The sequence below is a fragment of the Macrotis lagotis genome, chromosome 1 (assembly GCF_037893015.1).
Source record: "Macrotis lagotis isolate mMagLag1 chromosome 1, bilby.v1.9.chrom.fasta, whole genome shotgun sequence".
Lineage (NCBI taxonomy): Eukaryota > Metazoa > Chordata > Mammalia > Peramelemorphia > Peramelidae > Macrotis > Macrotis lagotis.
The window spans coordinates 601,139,639-601,156,648 of NC_133658.1; the positions used below are offsets into that span (position 1 = coordinate 601,139,639).

At 36.9% G+C, this 17,010-nt stretch overlaps 1 long non-coding RNA gene and 1 pseudogene across 1 annotated transcript in view; one reads left to right on the top strand and one right to left on the bottom strand.

Moving 5' to 3' along the window:
* The window catches only part of LOC141507366 (uncharacterized), a 479,100-nt gene that overhangs the window by 434,125 nt on the left and 27,965 nt on the right, over nt 1-17,010 (top strand). The gene's annotated exons all lie outside the window — the stretch shown is intronic.
* LOC141508262 (peroxisomal biogenesis factor 19 pseudogene) lies at nt 7,588-8,358 on the bottom strand (annotated as a pseudogene).

Sequence of the window (17,010 nt, forward strand, 5' to 3'; positions counted from 1 at the left end):
AGTAATAGCAACATTATGAGATGGTCAATTCTTATGAACTTAGCTCTTTTTAGAAATTCAGTGATCAAGGACAATTCCAAAAGAATAGTGATAGAAAATGCCATTCACACCCAGAAAAACAGCTATGGATCTGAATGCAGACCAAAGCATACTATTTTAATTTTTTAAAACTTTAGTTCTGATTCTTCTTTCACAACGTGACTAATATGGAAATATATTAAACATGAATGTACAATTATAATTTATAATAGATTACTTGCTGTCCTGGGGAGGAGGGGAGGTAAAAAAAAATGCGGTACTCAAAATCTTACAAAAAGATGAATATTGAAAATTATCTTTGCATGTAACTGAAAAAATAAAATAAAATAACATCCAAAAAGATCCTCCTTTTTTACACCGTTAACTACTCTACAGAAGTTCAGAGGTCATCTAGCAAAGTACTGGAAATAGTAGAATTCAAATACTGAAGGATCTGTGATTTTTACATAGGAGCTCAAGGTTAGTAGTAGATATGTCTTAAGGGGTTTCCTGAAACACACTGAGATTGGATACTCATTAGATAACACAGCTAGTGTCAGAAGTGGGATCTGAAGCAAAAGTCTTCCTTTGCAAGCCCAGATGGAGAGCTTGTATGAGACAAACTTTCCATTCAAGCACAGTTTTGTTTTCTTTATAGGCATTTTGCTGACCTACTATGGGCTCCTTCAGGGCTCCAACTTGAATCTTTTGATTTAGTTCCATGACATCATGGAATCCCTCTGGGATCATGACCCAAGCTGTGCCTTTTTTTAAATGTGCCAGCCCTCCTATCATCATATTCCATCCTACCCAGGGTTCATCTCTCCTAAAGGAAGAGTTAATTTATTCAGTATCTGAGACCAGTATACTAAGGAAATGGAACTTTTGATGGGGGAAGAATGAGTGTTAATTTCAGAACCTAGGTCATTAGACAGAAAATGTATGTCTGTATGGGGTAATGCAATGTGCAGCACAGACATTAGAATATTTGACCTCTTTTGGCCTCAGTTTCTATATCTATAAAATGAGGTGGGGGTGGACTATATGACCTTTAAAGTCCCTTCCAAACCTGTGACCTTAATAAGGCCAAATAAGCTAAACTACTACTACTACTACTACTACTACTACTACTACTACTACTACTACTAGTTCTTCCTACTACTAAATTATTTACCACTATACTCTAACTACTACTACTACTACTACTACTACTACTGCTACTACTACTACTAGTTCTTCCTACTACTAAATTATTTACCACTATACTCTAACTACTACTACTACTACTACTACTACTACTACTACTTACAAGTACTTCTTACTACTACTACCACTTACTACTACTAAACTATTTACCACTATACTATAACAACAACAACTACTACTACTACTACAACTTACAAGTACTTCTTACTACTATTAAACTACTACTCTACTACCATAACTTTACTAACTACCATTAGTAAATACTACTACTACTACTACTACTACTACTAAATGCTATTGATGCTACTTACTATTACTAAGAAATATAAATACTACTACTTCACCATTTATAGAGATGTTTAGGTTTGCAAAATCCTTTATATATCTTTATATATTGGATCTTAACAGCAATCTTGTTAAGTGGATACTATATTATTCTCATTTTATAGATGAAGAAACTGAGACTGATTAAGTATAAGTGACTTTATCCAGGTTCACACAGTCAGTAAGTTTCTGAGGCAGGATTTAAAAAAGGTCTTTCTTATTTCCAGTTTTGCACTCTGCTCACTGTGCTGCCCCTTTGAAGATTACATTGTCTCTTCATCATTCTGCCTCAACTTTTCAACCCTTGAACTAGGGCCTCAGTCCTCTTTTGCTGACTCTGAATGACTAGGGGTAATCTAAAGCACCATAGCCTCTTGAAGAAGTGGAAAGCCCAGCAATGTTGGAGATTCTTTTCATTAGCTGTTCTGAGTGCCCTGATTTCTTTAGAGATTCTTTAATTGCAGGTAGCTCCAAAGCCCTCCCTGACCAGAAGCTAATCTTTATCTTCTTTCTTCAAACTGAACACCGCCTTTATAATTAATAAGTTTTCCCTGACTGGTTGGGGTGACCTTGAAAAGGGATGGAGGAATCTTGAGAACAGCAAATATTTCTTATTGCTACAGCAATCACATTGATCTTTTTTTGCTCTAATCCTGTGTGTTCATTAAAATGAGACAAGGGTTATCCATTCTCTCTCTCTCTCTCTCTCTCTCTCTCTCTCCTAATATGTGTAGTTGATAGGATTATAGATCTAGTTCTGAAACAGACTTCAAAGACTGTTGAACCTGGCCCTCTCATGTGACAGATTAAGGACTGAGATTGTTAAGTAATTTGCCCAAGATCACACAGCCAGGAAGTGGGAGACTTGAGATTAAAACCTAAATTCAGGTCCACTGAGTCCAGATTCTTTACTCATTCCCTTGTAATATGCTACCTCCCAGTGAGGTTTATTTCCTAATAAATATATCACAATCTAAGCATTTTACCAAGAGTAGAAGCCTTTGGAACATATGCCCTTATTCCAAACCTCCGGGACTATTGTTTTTCATGCCATCTATGGGATTCCTCATTGAAAAGTCTTTAATTACCCTTGAATATATGCACTGACAATCAGTCTTGGTCCTCTGGAGTAGACTTGAATTTTAGAAACAATTTAAACTATTCAAAGGCAAGTGGACAGTGACCCCAGGTAATGTGACTTTTATCAGAAAATGATGAGTATAGTACTGAGACTGACTTTCTCTTTTGAAATCCTAATTGGACTCTGAAAGAAATTCCTGACCACTTTGATAGCTGAACATATGGATGGCCAGATATATAGATAGGTAGCTAGATAGAACATTTATTTTTAAGAGTGTACTATGTCCCAGGTTCTTTGAAGCTGGTGATTATACATTTGAATGGGTTAAATTTTGGTGATTTGTTTAGCAATTATACAGGCATACACACACAAGCACACAAAATGTTGTAATGTTTAGGTATTTCGGTGGAACAGTGATTAAGAACTATGGCCTTGAAGTCAGAGATATAAGAGCTCATAGCCTGTCTCTGGCCTTAACTGGGTAATCCTGGGCAAGACATTTAACCTCTCAATTTCAGTGTTCTCATTTATAAAATGGGGATAGCTTCTTTCTTGAGGAGTTATTGTGAGAATTAAATGAAGTAAAATATAACATATGTACAACACTTTGCAACCTTAGTGCTATATAAATGATAGTTATGATTATTTATTATTATTAGGCTAACATCCAGTAGCCAAAAATCTTTGCTAAATTGAATTGCTTCCCATTCAACAATTGACATCTTCTCATTGTTCACCTGATGGATATTATCGGCTACCTTTGCTAAAGCCCGAGGCAGACGCTGACTCTGCTTCTGGAATCTGGATTAATATTTAATGTGCATCTAGTTCACTCTCTCTCCTTTATTTCAAGCTGATGTGTCCCCCTTAACTACAATCACATTCTAGTCCCCCCCTCTTTAAAATGTCTTTTGTGCAATGCATTATCTCCAAAACCCCTTAGGGAAGTAAATCTGAGAACCAGAGAGCTTTAAGGCATCATGGAAAATACATCATAGATTTATTGAGAAGGAGGACCTCTAATGCCATCTAGCCCAAACTTCTTTTATTATGAATTAGAAAATGAGGTCCAGAGGTCCCAAGTCCTTGGACTAGACTCGAAATCCATTTTTCTTTACATTGTACATGCCCCCTCCTTGCACAGAGACTCAAAAAATTAGAACTGATATCACTTACTAGCTGTGTGATCTTGAATAAGTTATCTATCATCTCTGAACCTGTCAAATAAGAATAAGAACATCCGATCTTCCCAGGAGTGTTGTGAAGACAGTTTCTAGATATCTAATACTATGACTTGTCAGGGATGGATTGAGGTATATAATACTGGAACTCAAAAGACCTGGGTTAGAATGCTACTCATCTTTTCTAGTGCTCAGACACTTATTAGCTGTGTGTGACCTGGGCAAGTCATCTAACTTTTTTTGCCTCAATTTCCTCATCTATAAAATGAGCTGGAAATGAAATGATGTACCATTTCAGTATTTATGCCAAGAAAACCCCAAATGCTGTCACTAAAAGTTAGACACAGTTGAAACAACTGAATAAACAAAGCAAAAGTTTAAAAATAAAACTTTCAAAATTATACCAAAAGACTTGCTGTGGACAAATTCAAGAGTTAACAAAACATTTTAGTTCTGAACTAATTTAGGATGGATATATTTGGGGTGTTTTCTCTTCAGTTTCATTTTGAAATACTGGATTGCTACATTAGAGTAATCCAATCTAAGAAAATCTAGGTCTATTTTTCCTTGGACAAATTCACTTTCCTCTCTTAAGCCTCAAATTTCTCATCTGTTAGATGGGCTTAATACTTGGACTAATTTTTTCTTATTCTGTGAACTATTCATAAGAACATATAGTTATGTTCCATATGTAACATGGGGTTAATATAACAAACATGGGGAAAGAGTATATTGATAGAAGAACCAACTTCCATATACAGAAGAAAGGAAACTGTTGATCCACAAAAATTTCTTGTGGAAAGCTGTACTTGAGGTGCATTTTGAAGGTTGGAAGGGTTTCTTCCTATGAGATGGTCAACCAATAGACATTTATTAATTAACTACTATGTCTCAGGCACTGCTTGAAATGCTAGAAGTACAAAGAAAAGGGAAAGATAGTCCCTGACCTCCAGAAGCTTACAATCTAATGGGAGAAGATGGCACATTAAAAGAAACTGAAAGGGAGAGGGAAGAGGGAGAAGAGGAAGGGATGGAGAGCATGGTGAACTGGCTGCCCAAGGAACTTTCCTTAAATACAGGATCTGGCAGGAATTTTCACAGTTTTTGAAAGATGGAGGAGCTCCAAAGGGCAGACACTATTAAGGAGGTAGTAGTTTCAGAGTAGATGGGCTCTAGCAAAAAGATGTGTTTCTGCAGGCAGTGATGAAGACCATGTGAACCAAATGTTTGGAAGAAAGGACCCTAGGAATTGAGGAGATCAGAAAGGCTATCTTGTAGAAGGTTATGCTAAGCTGCATCTTGGAGGACAAAAGGAATTCCATGGGGCAGAGATGAGGAGGAAGTACATTTCAGGTATGGGAGATTGCTACTGCAAAGGCAGGAAGATAGGAATTGGAGTATTATGATTGACATCCAGAAAGAAAGCCCTTTTGCTTGGACTGTAGAATTTGGAAGGGAGAGTAATAAATAGAGAAACTGGAAATATAATTTGAGATCACATTGTAAAGGGCTTTAAAAACTAAACAGAGGAATATATTATCTATGCACACATATGTCTGTCTATACAAGTACATGTATGTACACATATGCACACTGAGTGTTTGATATAGTATACACATTATATATTTTGTATGTTCATATATTGTTTAATTTTTCAATTTAATAGCATTTACTGAATGCATATATTATATCAGCGATGGGGAACTTTTTTCTGCCAATGGCCATTTGAATATATATATATATTATATATATATATATATATATATATATATATATACATACACATATACATGCACATATATATATATCATTCATGGCTACATTAGGCCAAAAATTTAATTAATTCACCCTAAAAACCACCTAGATTTATTGAATTTTGAGTCCCCTTGTGGCTGCCTTGGAAATACCAGACCAATATGGCCCCAGGCTGGATGTTGCCTGTCCCTGTACTATGTTCAGGCAGTCATTGATTAGAAAGAACTTCAGAGTCTAATTCACACTCCCTCTCTCTCTTACTGATCAAGAAACTTTGAGTCCCAAAAATCAAGTGACCTGCCCAAGGTCACAGTTAGTGAGAGAGGTGGATTCAAATCCTAGTCTCATGAGTCTTAAGCCCAGTGGTATTTCTAGTACCCCCATCCCTATAGTAATGTATAACAGGCAATATTTTATTAGAAAAGAAGGTTCTATCGAGGCACCAATTAGACAGGTATTCCACAGTTTTCTGTAGAGTAAGCTACATGAATTCACTCCTCCAATGCAGAACAACAATCTGGGAAAGGGGATTTGTGAACAAAAATGGGCATAGCTGACTATTTGAGTTTCTTGGTAGTGGTAGCCAGGACCAGGAAAAGAGATAAGAGATTGATGGAGGGACGTTTTTAGTTTGCAAAGCCACTTCCTCCCACTATTGTCCTCACCTACTAACCTTTGAATGTTGTAGTTTCAAGCCCCCTCAGCATCCTTAAATACAATCTTGCGCCAACTTGTCAACATCCTAAGAGCTTTGCTTAGAACTAAATACAACACTAAAGTTGGTTGGTTGCTTGCCTCCTCCACCCTCTAAACTTATTGAAGGCAGGAATTATTTCTTTCTTATATTTGTCTTATATATAATAGGCACTTAAGTCAGTGTGATTAGCATTTCCGACTCTCCTTTTATTCTGGACTTTTCCTAGCACTACAACAAAATTTTTTTTTTTTTTTTTTTTTTTTTTTAGCTACTATGTCACAGTGTTTACTTATGGTGAACTCAGAGGTACCTAAAATTTCCCATATTTTTAGTGCACTGAACTTGACTTTAAACCAAGAATAAATTTATCCTGATGTCAGTGGTTTTCATAGCACTTAATTCAGGAGGGTTGGTCTGAGTGTAATGCTTACATTATAAGGTAAACAAAAGGCCCCACAGTATCAATGATTCTCAAATGTAAGGCTGGGTAGGATAAAAAAGGCAGCTAAGAAAAGTTGGTTTAACATTAAATAATAAATTTGGAATATTAAGCAAACTGATGTCAGTGAAACAACTTAGAAACTTCAAAACTTTTTGCTGAAATCTTTAAGGTGGGGGGAGGGGCATTACCAAACACCTTTGAACAGGTTGTTTCAAAAGCAAGCTATTATAAGGACTGATCTTGTTCTAACTTTAACCTGGAGGAGCTTATGCCACCCAATGAATAACCCACACTCCCAACAACCCAACACAGGATGTTTATTAAACATCAAGCAAGATGGAGAGTACTAGGAAAAGTTTGGTAAGGTCAAGCCATCTCCCAAGCTACTGCTATGAATCAAGTTTTAGGATGTTGAAGAGGTCAGAAGTCTCAAAACTGCCAAAATAACATCTAAGGAGAAACATACTCTCTCTCCTCCCCAAGTCTGCTATGTATTTATTTGACAGGGGACCACCTATAGAGCTGAATGAGGAAAGGGGTTGGGGGAGGGTTCCTCAGTCACAGGCCAAGGCTGTGAGAGGTTGAAAACAGCAGGAAAGTAGAGGTTGGGCAGGGGGTAGGGTGGAGGGTGGGCACAAGAAACAGAGTGACATTTGGCTTCTCAGAATGGACCAGGATGAGGCAACTATTAATTTAGGAGATTAGAACTCAGAGTTCACATCTCTTTTCCTCAGAAGATACAGTAAAGTATATGTTCAACTAGGAGAAAGTCATATGATTGGAAAAGACCAGAAAGATCTTTCTTGTCAGGATATACCAAGTATCCCTTTTTCAGTTCTTACTCTGACCAACATTTCTGTCCTGAGGGATCAGATACCCAAGGTTAAGTGTCAGAGCCAAGGATCTCCCCTAGCCTACATCTGGTACAGCATGGATCAAAGTTGAAGCTAGGGAGTGTTTCTCCTGAAAGTTCCTTTGTGGATTGCTCAAATCCCAAAGTTGCTGCCTAAGATCTTGCACCATTTTGAATTGGGCCTTCTGTGTGACTTTGCCATTTACAGCTGTCTCTTTTTCTTTTTCAAACTGCTCACAGTTCTTGACCATGACACTGTATGCTATTCATGTTAATTCTCAAATTGTTTTTGGGACTCTGCAAGCCATTCTTGGTATTTCTATGTGATTTCTTTTCTCATTCATTTATGCTCTACATTGCCTGCTCCTTCCCCTTATTCTATGTCCAACACTTCCATGACCTTGGTCATCTCCTCTTCTGGTCAGTGGCATTCTTTGCTAGTTCATTGAGGGTTTCCTTTAGGCAGGAAGCAAACTCTTGCTTGAATGTTGAATCACTGCCTACTCTCCCTGCCAGGTGGGGTTCCTCCTCAGTCAGCTCCTTCATAACCTTCTCAAACTCTGACATGGCTTGGTCTGCTAGTTTACTGTCAAACAGTTCTTGGAAGACCTCTTGGAAAGTAAACAAGCTATCTTGAATTTTGTCTGCAGGAGATCTCTTCTAGGAATCTGAAGCATCTGGGGCTATAGTGTTAGGAGGGGGTGTTGGGGAAGCTTTGACTTTATCTGAATCATCAAGGGCACTTAGAAGAAACTCATCCATCTCTGGATCCATGCCAGAATTGCTCTTTTCCTTCTTGTGGCTATCTCACTACCTTTGACTTATGTGTGTGTGTGTGTGTGTGTGTGTGTGTGTGTGTATGTAGTTATATGTATATAAGGAAATAAAAAAATATTGGAGTTTATGGGTAACCAGGTTATATAGTCATATCTGCATTTGAGAACAATCATTTTGACAGTTGTGTGGAAGATAGAATGAAATGAAAAGCAACTTGAAGCAGGGAGATCAGTTAGCAAGTCATTACAATAGTTCAGATAAGAGGTAGTGAAGTCCTGAACTAAGGTGGTAGCTATATGAGTGGAGAGAGTCAGGTGTGAGATATGTTATGGAGGTAGAAATGGTAAGATGTGACAATAGATTGAATTTGTTGGATAAAGAAGAATGAAGTGTTGAATATAGAGCTGCGATTATGAACCTCAAAGAATAGTAATACCCACAAAAGAGATAGGCAAATTTTGTAGAGGAGAAAGTTGGAGAAGAGAATAGATAATGAATTTTGTTTTAGATGTTTTGACTTTAAGATGTCTAATAAAAACCCAGGTTTGAATTGTTTAAAAAGTGGTTGGTGAGAAATTACTGCCATTCAAGTGACAGTCTCAGGCTGCATGTGGGAGTTAATAATGTCCCTGAAGGAGAAAAGAAAGAGAAAAGGACAGATAGAGAGATATATAATAGAAAATGAGAGAGAGAAAATTTTATATATATATATATATATATATATATGGAGAGAGAGAGAGAGAGAGAGAGAGAGACCAAGAAAGATCCTAGAGAAGAATCTTGTGGTATACCCACAATTAAAGGACTTGACTTGGATGATGAGCCAGCAAAATACTGCAAATGACCCATTAGACAGCTAGGAGGATAATCAGGAGACTAGTGTTTGGAAAATCCAGAGAAAGTAGAGTTGGAGATAACCATTCCAGATGAGTGATACAAAACCAGTTTGTAAAGGATTCAGGAGAGTGAGAGGAGAGGAAGTAGAGGCATTAACAGCATATAAGCTTTTTAAAGAATGTGGCTAAGAAAAAGTAAAGACTATAGGATGATTGCCTGAGAAAATCAGGATTTAGTTACTCATTTTAATGCTTTAAGTGTGAGACTTGGGAATTTTTTAAAGGTAACAGTAAAGGAATCACATGAGGAGAGAAGATGATGAGAGAGGTGGATGGGGAATTTATTGGAGAAGAGAGGAGGTAATGAGATTAAGGGATCATTGGATGGAGAAGTGATGGCAAGTACATCTCATTATAAAAGTCTAGAGCAAAGGAGGAGAATTATGATGTCAATGGCTTTGAGATAAAGAGAAGAAAAAAAATGAAATTTACAACAAATAGTTTCAATTTTCTCAGTGCAGGAGTGCTTGAGGATGAGACAAGTCTAAGGATGGGAGGCTTGGGCATAGATGAGAAAGTTTCAGGAGCAGTTTAGGACAAGAGATTCAGGGAAATAATTAGAGAGGAACAAAAGGATTCCCTTCCTGTTATGAGGTCAGATGGCACAAATTTGTAATGTATACAGTTAGCTTGTTTGGATTACTTTAATCAGCACCATTAACACATGAATAAGAATGGAGGTGGTTGATATTGGGAGTAATCCAAGGTTGGGCCTGGTAAGATATGAGAGGTAATAGGACAAGGAGGTAAGAGATTCAAAAGATTATACTGTGGAATTGAACTGGCTTATTATAGGGTAAAGAAAGGGAAGGGAAGAAAATTAAGTCAGAGGAGGAATAAGAAAAGTACTGAATGGTAGAGGGATGTAAGTCATAATAAGGGAAATGAATAGATATAGAAGAAGTAGAAAGGGACACTAATTTAAACATTACATTTTATAGGTGAAGAAACAGATCTAGAAAGAAGTGATTTGTGCAAGGTCAAACAACTTGTTAGTAGTAAATATGATTATTTTTCTTGATTATTTGGATTTTTCCATTTTGTAGATAATAAGTCCTTAGAAGATACTTTAGTTTTTTTTTGAGATAATTGGGGTTAAGTGATTTGTCCAGGGTCACAGAGCTAATAAATGTCTGAATCTGGATTTTAACTCAGGTTCTCCAGACTCAAGTTTCAGTACTCTATCCACTACACCACCTAGGTGCCCTAAAGACATTGTATTCTCAGAAAGATCATGTGCCTCTCTTGTTATGATAACAAACTTTAGCATGGACTGAAATTCTTTCTCATACCTTAGCCATTGAATCCTTTTGATACACTCACCCTAAATCCTACATACACTCTCACTGTTTGTGAAGTCCTGGAAACTTCCTTATATGAACATAGTATGTTATTCCAAGCATTCTGGGAAACTCACACCTTCATAATTGAGTGGCCCAAGAATTATCCCAAATTTTTTAATGAAAGAAGCCAAGCATCAGACAAAGGAAGTTCCTGTTGTTGCACATGGCCCCAAATCCTAGAGTCTTCCTAATACATCAGTCTGTCCTTACCATCATTGTATACTTCCAGAGACCAATTGGACATCAGAACTGGCTTCTAGTCCCAATTATAGCATTGATTTACTATGTAACAATGAGCAAGTTACTTGTCTTCTTTACCTTAGTTATTTATCAGTAAAAAAATTGAGCTCAACTAAGTTCTTTCTGATAATCCCTTCTAGTTTTAATGAGTTACAGGTTTCCAGAGGTCTTTCAAATTATAGATTAGTGTATCTTGAGATGCAAAAAAAAGTCAAGTAGCAGTATTCATTGAAATTATATTTGCTATAGAATGGAGAATAGTATTAAATCTTAGCAAGTTAACTGGAGGCAGCTATATTTTGAATCAAGGCTCCAGGAAATGGTAGGCATGACTGGTGTAGATTAGAGAATGGAGGAGGCCCCTTTGAGTGCTAAGATAAATAGCATCGACATAGGCAGGAGTTATTAAGCCATGGATGGCACACAACTGGCAGATGGGGGAGTGTGTGTGTGTGTGTGTGTGTGTGTGTGTTTACAAAGTAAGGTTGTGGAAGATGGAGACTTGTTTCTTCTCTATAAAATGATTAATCACATGTAAAATAGTATTTTACTTTTTCTTGTCAAGGATTTTCATCCTCATCCGAAAAGATTGTCATTTTCTCCTCCCTGAACCGAAAAGCTTATTTATTATGAATACTAAGATGCCTCTCAAAGAGCAACACGGGGAAAAATAGGCCACACCTGATTCCAAAGGAGAAAAATATTGTCCTGAGGCTCTGGGCTAATAACCAACTCTCTGGTAATATTTTAAAATCAAGTAATTTGTTTAAAGCTGCAGCAGCTTCAAATGAAAAGGATCTGTCATGCAGAGCCACTTGCCAAGCCCTGTGGAAACAATTGCTGTAAGAAAATAATTTGTCCTGTTATGGTCATTTAAAGGTGGAATAGGACCAGCATTACATATGCTGAGTAGGTAGGCACCTACAAAACAGTTATATTTGAAGACAGGAGGAATTCCTCTTGACCTTCTTCCCTACCTCATTCCCCCCTTTATATTTCTTTCCCCCTGCTACTGTTGAACTTGTCATATAATAAATGGATAAAATTATAGTTATCATTATTCATTTCTTTTGGTTAAGACATTATTCTTTAATAAATGGAAATCCCCACGGGAGGGAGAATACATTAATCTTCTATCAACCATAAATATTGCAAATTGAATTAATTGACCAAGTCTTTTCCAAAGTGACTGCTAGCTGAGAGCTGGTCTTTACCAAGTGAGACACATAATGGCTCAATTTGGAGTGAGGGAGGGTAGAAAGAGCAGTCATTAGAGTTAGAGACTGAGGAATGAATATGTTAGCAACATCAAGGAAGCAAGGTAGGTGTGCTATTGACAAAGGAAGTTAACCTCTAAAAGTCATGGAGGACATAGATTCCTCAACTTGAGGTTTCCAATAGGCAGCTTATCAAAGTAGGGAAATACCAGGTCTATTAAAATGAATTAGGATCAGACTCATCCTAAATTGGTCAACATACCTTTCTGTAGAGCTGAGTGTATTGACAGCAGGAAGAGCAAGCATGTCAGTTATGAACTCTTTATGTCAAAGTCTGTACCCCTGAGAACTTATCTAACTGGGTGGCTTTTCTTACTATTTCTATGTCTTTATATGTGCTCTCTCCTGTGTTTATCCTTGGAAAGTTTTATGTATAAGGCTTGAAAATGGCACTTTATGAAGTGGGTATTCTCATAAGGTCAGTGGTAGCCATATCCTTATAATCAACCATTCTGGGACACTGATAGAACCTCAATGTGATGGAGCTTGGTTGTCAACCATCAACAAATATTTATTAAGCATCTAAATGTATGAGGACTTGGGACAAGGGCAAGTAGCATAGTGGATAAAGCATAGGTCCTGGAGTCAGGAGGACCTGGGTTCAAATCTGATCTCAGATACTTAGCTTGGTGACCTTGGGCAAATCACTTAATCCCATTGCCCAACAAAAAAAATGGAATTGGGATAGAGAGCAGGATAAGGGGTTAGGATGCCCACTGGGGAAAGGGGAAAAAGAAAAGAGATGTGAAAAGTCACTTAAAATACAATTTGCCTCTTTTTGTTCAGGAAATCATTAGGGCAGTTATTAATTCTGAGTGAAATTCATTATGCCTCTGGGGGGAATCTTAATTTTTCTTAATTTTCTGAACTTTGATTCAGAACCTTAAAAATTCCTTTCCAGTGGGCCTTTGACCTTGTGCTCTAAGGACCTTTCTAATCATGGTGTCCACCACTGGCTTATACTCAGTATTTCTGAATATTTAACTCAGGTGATAACCCCTCTCTAATCTACCACTTTTCTTCCCCCCATTTATTCTTCCTTAATATGCCTTTGAACTAGTATGATGCCTGGGCAGTCCCTATTTTCTTCCATTTCTTGAAATTGCACTGTAAAATGGATTGTTGTAAAGCAGATCTCATTTTTCCATAGGAACAATTTTATAATTGAGCATTCCATTCCTGACCAATGATTTGACATCAAATAAATCATAGATGTGAGTAAAAATAATGATATAAAAGAAATTATAAACTTCTATAACCTATTATAATGGCAAAATTATGATGTCAGTCATTAAATGTTAGACCTGGAAAGGATCTGAGAGACTATCTAGTTCAACCATCTTAGTTGAGAGTGGAGGGAATTAAGGTCTAGAAAGGAGAAGGAACTTTTGAAGGTCACAGAGCTAATAAATGGCACAATTGAGAGTAGAACTCAGGTCTCCTAACATCCAGTTTAGTTCTCATTCCACTATATTGTCTCTTTTATAAAATTCTTTTCAAAATGCCCATAAATGTACTGTGCTCTTTGATTACATAAGGGACCCCAATGCATTATAAAGTATGCACCTAGCAGAAAAAGACAAGTCTCCTTTGTCATAAATTTGACCTAAAACTAATATGCCAGCTACAGCAAACATTAAGAATAATTAATATTAATCTTATTAGCCTTCTTGAAGTTTGAGAGACTTTGTTTGTGTATGTGATGATTTGGATGGCCCAAGTCTCTTTTAAAAAGCTGTCCCGGGAGGATAGAATGGATTTCTCAGAACTATCAGTTTCTCTCTTGCAAGCAGAGGTGAGCAGATTGATTCTGCTGATAGTTCTTTTCAAAAACAGTTGGTACAGCATCTTGTAGTAGGAGTCAGTAAGGTCCTAATACAAATTCTGAATCTGACTGATTTCATAGTTTTAGGCAAGTAACTTCACAGAATTATGTACAGTTAGATTTGAAAGGTTGGACCTTAGGGATCATCTGGTCCAACTCTTTTTGCAAATGAAAGAACTCAGTGGGCTCATAAAAACTATGATTTGTCCAAATCCTTGGTAGTCCTCTGACTCCTGGTTCATCAGTGTCCTTCCTCTTTTTTTGTGAACTTGGAAAAGTCATTAAATTTACCTGAACCTCACTTTCTCCAAAGTCCCCTCTAGTTTCATACTAAGTTTGCAGTCAAGAATCTCTCAAGGTAGTTCCCCATTTCTGTGCTCCTGACACCAGCCTTCCCTTTCTTCCTTTTTTGTTTTCTGCCTTTCTAACCTACAACATCCAAAGGCAGGTTTTGAATGGTAATTTCACAAAAGGTAGCCTGAGGGCTGTTTGGAGGTTGGGAGGTTTAAACTTCTTTGTCTTCCATAAGAGGAAGGGTTTGAGTCTCTCTCTCTCTCTCTCTCTCTCTCTCTCTCTCTCTCTCTCTCTCTCTCTCTCTCTCTGTGTGTGTGTGTGTGTGTGTCTGACTTCATTCACTTTAGAGTGAAAGATAGATGCTACTTTTAAAGGTAGCAATAATGAGAAACAGAACATTGACAACATAGACAAAACCAAATAAATGAAAACAGTGAGATGTATAGTGGGAGAAACATACACACAAACACAAATATATCTGCTTTTATAAAAGAGTAAATCATCAATGTGTTTTGCAAAAAAAATTCAACTAGGATTCAAGAGTCTGGGACCTTAGGTAACCTCTGAATCTTTCTTTCCCTATCTCTAACAAGGGAAAAATATGTACCCTCTCTAATTAGCAGTGGTTTTGTGAGAATCAGATAATGAAAAAGAGTACTCTGAAGATGATAAAAGCATAGAAATGGAAACATTATCATTAACAATAAAATTTTGTTTTTATTCTAATGCCATTTTATATTTAATAGAAATGCCAGGGTTGCAGAAAGAATTGCTTGCGACTTTTGGGGGTGGACAAAGTGAAATTTTATATTGTACTTTTGTGTATTCTAATTAATGAAAGGAAACCATGGTAGAAAGAACATTGGATAAAGGGTTAGGTGCCTGAATTCCAGATTCTAATATTTGCTAGTTGTGTGACCATGGACTTAGTAGGATCAAAGATTTACAGCTAGAAAGGATCTCAAAGGCATTTAACCAAATACTCTCTTTTTACAAATGAAGAGAATTGGTTTCAAGGATTTGTCCAAGCCCATACAGCTAGCACTTTTTAGAAGGGGATTTGAATCCAAGTCCTCTGACTCTTTTCAGTCTATTCTTTTTCCAGCTATGCCCAATTCTTCATGACCTCATTTGTGGTTTCTTGGCAAAGATACGGGAGTGGCTTGCCATTTCCCTCACCAGGTCATTTAATGAATGAGAAAACCGAAGCAAACAGGGTAGGTATATAGTGACTTGCCCAGGAGTTGTACAAGTCAGTAGGTATCTGAGTCCAGTTTTTAACTCAGAATGAAGAGTCTTCCTGTAGTCCTATTCATTATATTGTATGATGTTTGCAAATTGTATGATCCAAAACTAATAGTCTTTCTACTATACCATCAACAGACAAGTTATCGAATGTCTCTGAGTCCTAGTTTCCTTTTCTATAATATAAGGATATTTTTATCTCTTACCTTTTAGGGTACTGGTGAGTAAGGTATTGGTTAAAATGTTTTATTCTTACAGTGATAAGAATTTCTACTATAATAAACTCATTTGTCAAATGGGCAATTAGCAGAGGCTTCTTCTTCCTCTTCTTCCCCTTTTCCCTAAGAGTCACAGGGTTGAGGATAGACAGTACATGTTCTAATGGGAAAGGATTTTATTTTCCATAATGCCATGGACCAAAGATGCACGGACAATTAAGAGAAATGGTACAGTGATTTCTGGAGGAGGAACCACAAAGACAGAAACTTGTGAGAGATGGAGTGATAAGGAATGTGAGTAGGCATTAGGACTTAGAGAGAGTGATTTCTTGGCTAAATGGGAAGAATACCTGAAATATGGAAGTTAAGCTCAAGACAAAGGGCTACACTTAAAAAAAGAGGGATTGGCAAACAGGTGGAATAGCTGGGAACTGGAATATTGGTAGCCAGCCCATGGATATAGATTAGTGCAAAGGAAGCTTTCCCTCAGAGAGAAAGGGAACAGGGGGCTCAAATTGAACATCTTCACAGATCTGTTGTGGCACTGCATTTAGGCTACTAGTTCATCAAATAAATATTTTGTTTTTCCCTCAATTACATGTAAAGAAAATTTTAAATATTCATTTAAAAAATTTGAGTTCCATTTTTTTTCTCTCTTCTTTTCCTCCCCTTCCTTTAAACAGTAATTTGAGATAAGTTACACATGTGCATTGATGAAAAACATATTTTCATGGTAGTCATCTTGTGAAAGAAAACACAAATTCAAAGTGAAAAAAACAAAAAATATAGAAAGTGAAAATATTATGCTTTTATCTGCTGTCAGACTTCATTAGTTACTTCTCTGGAAGCAGACAACATGTTTCATCATGAGTCCTTTGGAATTTTTTTGGATCATTGTATTGCTGAAAATAGCTAAGTCATTTATCATTGATCATTCATTATATAGTATTGTTTTTACTGTGTATAATGTTCTCCTGCTTCTGCTCATTTCACTTTGCATCAGTTTATATGTCTTCCTAGGTTTTTCTGAAATCTGCCTGCACATCATTTCTTATTTCATGGTTATAATCCATTATAATTTTATACCACAACTTGTTCAGACATTCCCCAATTGATGGGGAATTTCCATCCTTTGTCACTCTTTATGGTGACAAATATTTTTGTACAAATAGGTCTTCCCTCTCCTCTACCTTTTAACAATATCTTTGGTTTGTAGATCCAGGAGTGGTATTGCTGAATCTAAGAGTATGAACAATTTTATGACTCTCTAGGCATAGTTCCAAATTGCTCTACAGAATGAATGAATCAGTTCACAACTCCACCAATGTCACTAGGAGT